Source organism: Phyllobates terribilis, unplaced genomic scaffold (assembly GCF_046119375.1).
Source record: "Phyllobates terribilis strain yellow unplaced genomic scaffold, ASM4611937v1 Scaffold_4__5_contigs__length_816908805, whole genome shotgun sequence".
NCBI classification, from domain to species: Eukaryota; Metazoa; Chordata; class Amphibia; order Anura; family Dendrobatidae; genus Phyllobates; species Phyllobates terribilis.
The window spans coordinates 813,598,801-813,607,565 of NW_027362764.1; positions in this window are offsets into that span (position 1 = coordinate 813,598,801).

An 8,765-nucleotide genomic window follows, 5' to 3' on the forward strand; every position below is an offset into this window, starting at 1 on the left:
ATCAGTTATATTATACAGCAGTGACATCACCCGCTCTCCAGATATCAGTTATATTATACAGCGGTGACATCACCGCTCTCCAGATATCAGTTATATTATACAGCAGTGACATCACCGCTCTCCAGATATCAGTTATATTATACAGCAGTGACATCACCGCTCTCCAGATATCAGTTATATTATACAGCAGTGACATCACCGCTCTCCAGATATCAGTTATATTATACAGCCAGTGACGTCACCGCTCTCCAGATATCAGTTATATTATACAGCAGTGACATCACCGCTCTCCAGATATCAGTTATATTATACAGCGGTGACATCACCGCTCTCCAGATATCAGTTATATTATACAGCAGGTGACATCACCGCTCTCCAGATATCAGTTATATTATACAGCAGTGACATCACGCTCTCCAGATATCAGTTATATTATACAGCAGTGACATCACCGCTCTCCAGATATCAGTTATATTATACAGCAGTGACATCACCGCTCTCCAGATATCAGTTATATTATACAGCGGTGACATCACCGCTCTCCAGATATCAGTTATATTATACAGGAGGTGACATCACCGCTCTCCAGATATCAGTTATATTATACAGCAGTGACATCACGCTCTCCAGATATCAGTTATATTATACAGCGGAGACATCACCGCTCTCCAGATATCAGTTATATTATACAGCGGAGACATCACCGCTCTCCAGATATCAGTTATATTATACAGCGGTGACATCACCGCTCTCCAGATATCAGTTATATTATACAGCAGTGACATCACCGCTCCTCCAGATATCAGTTATATTATACAGCAGTGACATCACCGCTCTCCAGATATCAGTTATATTATACAGCAGTGACATCACCGCTCTCCAGATATCAGTTATATTATACAGCAGTGACATCACCGCTCTCCAGATATCAGTTATATTATACAGCAGTGACATCACCGCTCTCCAGATATCAGTTATATTATACAGCAGTGACATCACCGCTCTCCAGATATCAGTTATATTATACAGCAGTGACATCACCGCTCTCCAGATATCAGTTATATTATACAGCAGTGACATCACCGCTCTCCAGATATCAGTTATATTATACAGCAGTGACATCACCGCTCTCCAGATATCAGTTATATTATACAGCAGTGACATCACCGCTCTCCAGATATCAGTTATATTATACAGCAGTGACATCACCGCTCTCCAGATATCAGTTATATTATACAGCAGTGACATCACCGCTCTCCAGATATCAGTTATATTATACAGCAGTGACATCACCGCTCTCCAGATATCAGTTATATTATACAGCGGTGACATCACCGCTCTCCAGATATCAGTTATATTATACAGCAGTGACATCACCGCTCTCCAGATATCAGTTATATTATACAGCAGTGACATCACCGCTCTCCAGATATCAGTTATATTATACAGCAGTGACATCACCGCTCTCCAGATATCAGTTATATTATACAGCGGTGACATCACCGCTCTCCAGATATCAGTTATATTATACAGCAGTGACATCACCGCTCTCCAGATATCAGTTATATTATACAGCAGTGACATCACCGCTCTCCAGATATCAGTTATATTATACAGCGGTGACATCACCGCTCTCCAGATATCAGTTATATTATACAGCGGAGACATCACCGCTCTCCAGATATCAGTTATATTATACCCCAGTGACATCACCGCTCTCCAGATATCAGTTATATTATACAGCGGTGACATCACCGCTCTCCAGATATCAGTTATATTATACAGCGGAGACATCACCGCTCTCCAGATATCAGTTATATTATACAGCAGTGACATCACCGCTCTCCAGATATCAGTTATATTATACAGCAGTGACATCACCGCTCTCCAGATATCAGTTATATTATACAGCAGTGACATCACCGCTCTCCAGATATCAGTTATATTATACAGCAGTGACATCACCGCTCCCCAGATATCAGTTATATTATACAGCAGTGACATCACCGCCCTCCAGATATCAGTTATATTATACAGCAGTGACATCACCGCTCTCCAGATATCAGTTATATTATACAGCAGTGACATCACCGCCCTCCAGATATCAGTTATATTATACAGCAGTGACATCACCGCCCTCCAGATATCAGTTATATTATACAGCAGTGACATCACCGCTCTCCAGATATCAGTTATATTATACAGCAGTGACATCACCGCTCTCCAGATATCAGTTATATTATACAGCAGTGACATCACCGCTCTCCAGATATCAGTTATATTATACAGCGGTGACATCACCGCTCTCCAGATATCAGTTATATTATACAGCAGTGACATCACCGCTCTCCAGATATCAGTTATATTATACAGCAGTGACATCACCGCTCTCCAGATATCAGTTATATTATACAGCGGTGACATCACCGCTCTCCAGATATCAGTTATATTATACAGCAGTGACATCACCGCTCTCCAGATATCAGTTATATTATACAGCAGTGACATCACCGCTCTCCAGATATCAGTTATATTATACAGCAGTGACATCACCGCTCTCCAGATATCAGTTATATTATACACCAGTGACGTCACCGCCCTCCAGATATCAGTTATATTATACAGCAGTGACATCACCGCTCTCCAGATATCAGTTATATTATACAGCAGTGACATCACCGCTCTCCAGATATCAGTTATATTATACAGCAGTGACATCACCGCTCTCCAGATATCAGTTATATTATACAGCGGTGACATCACCGCTCTCCAGATATCAGTTATATTATACAGGAGGTGACATCACCGCTCTCCAGATATCAGTTATATTATACAGCAGTGACATCACGCTCTCCAGATATCAGTTATATTATACAGCGGAGACATCACCGCTCTCCAGATATCAGTTATATTATACAGCAGTGACATCACCGCTCTCCAGATATCAGTTATATTATACAGCAGTGACATCACGCTCTCCAGATATCAGTTATATTATACAGCGGAGACATCACCGCTCTCCAGATATCAGTTATATTATACAGCGGTGACATCACCGCTCTCCAGATATCAGTTATATTATACACCAGTGACATCACCGCCCTCCAGATATCAGTTATATTATACAGCAGTGACATCACCGCTCTCCAGATATCAGTTATATTATACAGCAGTGACATCGCCGCCCTCCAGATATCAGTTATATTATACAGCAGTGACATCACCGCTCTCCAGATATCAGTTATATTATACAGCAGTGACATCACCGCTCTCCAGATATCAGTTATATTATACAGCAGTGACATCACCGCTCTCCAGATATCAGTTATATTATACAGCAGTGACATCACCGCTCTCCAGATATCAGTTATATTATACAGCAGTGACATCACCGCTCCCCAGATATCAGTTATATTATACAGCAGTGACATCACCGCTCTCCAGATATCAGTTATATTATACAGCAGTGACATCACCGCTCTCCAGATATCAGTTATATTATACAGCAGTGACATCACCGCTCTCCAGATATCAGTTATATTATACAGCAGTGACATCACCGCTCTCCAGATATCAGTTATATTATACAGCAGTGACATCACCGCTCTCCAGATATCAGTTATATTATACAGCAGTGACATCACCGCTCTCCAGATATCAGTTATATTATACAGCGGTGACATCAACGCTCTCCAGATATCAGTTATATTATACAGCAGTGACATCACCGCTCCCCAGATATCAGTTATATTATACATCGGTGACATCACCGCTCTCCAGATATCAGTTATATTATACAGCGGTGACATCACCGCTCTCCAGATATCAGTTATATTATACAGCGGTGACATCACCGCTCTCCAGATATCAGTTATATTATACAGCAGTGACATCAACGCTCTCCAGATATCAGTTATATTATACAGCAGTGACATCACCGCTCTCCAGATATCAGTTATATTATACAGCGGTGACATCACCGCTCTCCAGATATCAGTTATATTATACAGCAGTGACATCACCGCTCTCCAGATATCAGTTATATTATACAGCAGTGACATCACCGCTCTCCAGATATCAGTTATATTATACAGCAGTGACATCACCGCTCTCCAGATATCAGTTATATTATACAGCGGTGACATCACCGCTCTCCAGATATCAGTTATATTATACAGCAGTGACATCACCGCTCTCCAGATATCAGTTATATTATACAGCAGTGACATCACGCTCTCCAGATATCAGTTATATTATACAGCGGAGACATCACCGCTCTCCAGATATCAGTTATATTATACAGGAGGTGACATCACCGCTCTCCAGATACCAGTTATATTATACAGCGGTGACATCACCGCTCTCCAGATACCAGTTATATTATACAGCGGTGACATCACCGCTCTCCAGATATCAGTTATATTATACAGCGGTGACATCACCGCTCTCCAGATATCAGTTATATTATACAGCAGTGACATCACCGCTGTCCAGATATCAGTTATATTATACAGCAGTGACATCACCGCTCTCCAGATATCAGTTATATTATACAGCAGTGACATCACCGCTGTCCAGATATCAGTCATATTATACAGCAGTGACATCACCGCTCTCCAGATATCAGTTATATTATACAGCGGTGACATCACCGCTCTCCAGATATCAGTTATATTATACAGCAGTGACATCACCGCTCTCCAGATATCAGTTATATTATACAGCGGTGACATCACCGCTCTCCAGATATCAGTTATATTATACAGCAGAGACATCACCGCTCTCCAGATATCAGTTATATTATACAGTGGTGACATCACCGCTCTCCAGATACCAGTTATATTATACAGCAGTGACATCACCGCTCTCCAGATATCAGTTATATTATACAGCAGTGACATCACCGCTCTCCAGATATCAGTTATATTATACAGCAGTGACATCACCGCTCTCCAGATATCAGTTATATTATACAGCAGTGACATCACCGCTCTCCAGATATCAGTTATATTATACAGCAGTGACATCACCGCTCTCCAGATATCAGTTATATTATACAGCAGAGACATCACCGCTCTCCAGATATCAGTTATATTATACAGCAGTGACATCACCGCTCTCCAGATATCAGTTATATTATACAGCGGTGACATCACCGCTCTCCAGATATCAGTTATATTATACAGCAGAGACATCACCGCTCTCCAGATATCAGTTATATTATACAGTGGTGACATCACCGCTCTCCAGATATCAGTTATATTATACAGCAGTGACATCACCGCTCTCCAGATATCAGTTATATTATACAGCAGTGACATCACCGCTCTCCAGATATCAGTTATATTATACAGCAGTGACATCACCGCTCTCCAGATATCAGTTATATTATACAGCAGTGACATCACCGCTCTCCAGATATCAGTTATATTATACAGCAGTGACATCACCGCTCTCCAGATATCAGTTATATTATACAGCAGTGACATCACCGCTCTCCAGATATCAGTTATATTATACAGCGGTGACATCACCGCTCTCCAGATATCAGTCATATTATACAGCAGAGACATCACCGCTCTCCAGATATCAGTTATATTATACAGCAGTGACATCACCGCTCTCCAGATATCAGTTATATTATACAGCGGTGACATCACCGCTCCCCAGATATCAGTTATATTATACAGCGGTGACATCACCGCTCTCCAGATATCAGTTATATTATACAGCAGTGACATCACCGCTCTCTAGATATCAGTTATATTATACAGCAGTGACATCACCGCTCTCCAGATATCAGTTATATTATACAGCAGTGACATCACCGCTCTCTAGATATCAGTTATATTATACAGCAGTGACATCACCGCTCTCCAGATATCAGTTATATTATACAGCAGAGACATCACCGCCCTCCAGATATCAGTTATATTATACAGCGGTGACATCACCGCTCCCCAGATATCAGTTATATTATACAGCAGTGACATCACCGTTCTCCAGATATCAGTTATATTATACAGCAGTGACATCACCGCTCTCCAGATATCAGTTATATTATACAGCAGTGACATCACCGCTCCCCAGATATCAGTTACATTATACAGAGGTGACATCACCGCTCTCCAGATATCAGTTATATTATACAGCAGTGACATCACCGTTCTCCAGATATCAGTTACATTATACAGAGGTGACATCACCGCTCTCCAGATATCAGTTATATTATACAGCAGTGACATCACCGCTCCCCAGATATCAGTTATATTATACAGCAGTGACATCACCGCTCTCCAGATATCAGTTATATTATACAGCAGTGACATCACCACTCTCCAGATATCAGTTATATTATACAGTGGTGACATCACCGCTCTCCAGATATCAGTTATATTATACAGCAGTGACATCACCGCTCTCCAGATATCAGTTATATTATACAGCAGTGACATCACCGCTCTCCAGATATCAGTTATATTATACAGCAGAGACATCACCGCTCCCCAGATATCAGTTATATTATACAGCAGTGACATCACCGCTCTCCAGATATCAGTTATATTATACAGGAGGTGACATCACCGCTCTCCAGATATCAGTTATATTATACAGCAGTGACATCACCGTTCTCCAGATATCAGTTACATTATACAGAGGTGACATCACCGCTCTCCAGATATCAGTTATATTATACAGCAGTGACATCACCGCTCTCCAGATATCAGTTATATTATACAGCAGAGACATCACCGCTCCCCAGATATCAGTTATATTATACAGCAGTGACATCACCGCTCTCCAGATATCAGTTATATTATACAGCAGTGACATCACCGCTCTCCAGATATCAGTTATATTATACAGCGGTGACATCACCGCTCTCCAGATATCAGTTATATTATACAGCAGTGACATCACCGCTCTCTAGATATCAGTTATATTATACAGCAGTGACATCACCGCTCAACAGATATCAATTATATTATACAGCAGTGACATCACCGCTCTCCAGATATCAGTTATATTATACAGCAGTGACATCACCGCTCTCCAGATATCAGTTATATTATACAGCGGTGACATCACCGCTCCCCAGATATCAGTTATATTATACAGCAGAGACATCACCGCTCTCCAGATATCTGTTATATTATACAGCGGTGACATCACCGCTCTCCAGATATCAGTTACATTATACAGAGGTGACATCACCGCTCTCCAGATATCAGTTATATTATACAGCGGTGACATCACCGCTCCCCAGATATCAGTTATATTATACAGCAGTGACATCACCGCTCTCCAGATATCAGTTATATTATACAGCAGTGACATCACCGCTCTCCAGATATCAGTTATATTATACAGCAGTGACATCACCGCTCTCCAGATATCAGTTATATTATACAGCAGTGACATCACCGCTCTCCAGATATCAGTTATATTATACAGCGGTGACATCACCGCTCTCCAGATATCAGTTATATTATACAGCAGAGACATCACCGCTCTCCAGATATCAGTTATATTATACAGCAGTGACATCACCGCTCTCCAGATATCAGTTATATTATACAGCAGTGACATCACCGCTCTCCAGATATCAGTTATATTATACAGCAGTGACATCACCGCTCTCCAGATATCAGTTATATTATACAGCAGTGACATCACCGCTCTCCAGATATCAGTTATATTATACAGCGGTGACATCACCGCTCTCCAGATATCAGTTATATTATACAGCAGTGACATCACCGCTCTCCAGATATCAGTTATATTATACAGCAGTGACATCACCGCTCTCCAGATATCAGTTATATTATACAGCAGTGACATCACCGCTCTCCAGATATCAGTTATATTATACAGCAGTGACATCACCGCTCTCCAGATATCAGTTATATTATACAGCAGTGACATCACCGCTCTCCAGATATCAGTTATATTATACAGCGGTGACATCACCGCTCCCCAGATATCAGTTATATTATACAGCGGTGACATCACCGCTCTCCAGATATCAGTTATATTATACAGCAGTGACATCACCGCTCTCTAGATATCAGTTATATTATACAGCAGTGACATCACCGCTCTCCAGATATCAGTTATATTATACAGCAGTGACATCACCGCTCTCTAGATATCAGTTATATTATACAGCAGTGACATCACCGTTCTCCAGATATCAGTTACATTATACAGAGGTGACATCACCGCTCTCCAGATATCAGTTATATTATACAGCAGTGACATCACCGTTCTCCAGATATCAGTTACATTATACAGAGGTGACATCACCGCTCCCCAGATATCAGTTATATTATACAGCAGTGACATCACCGCTCTCCAGATATCAGTTATATTATACAGCAGTGACATCACCACTCTCCAGATATCAGTTATATTATACAGTGGTGACATCACCGCTCTCCAGATATCAGTTATATTATACAGCAGTGACATCACCGCTCTCCAGATATCAGTTATATTATACAGCAGTGACATCACCGCTCTCCAGATATCAGTTATATTATACAGCGGTGACATCACCGCTCTCCAGATATCAGTTATATTATACAGCAGAGACATCACCGCTCTCCAGATATCAGTTATATTATACAGGAGGTGACATCACCGCTCTCCAGATATCAGTTATATTATACAGCAGTGACATCACCGCTCTCCAGATATCAGTTATATTATACAGCAGTGACATCACCGCTCTCCAGATATCAGTTATATTATACAGCAGTGAC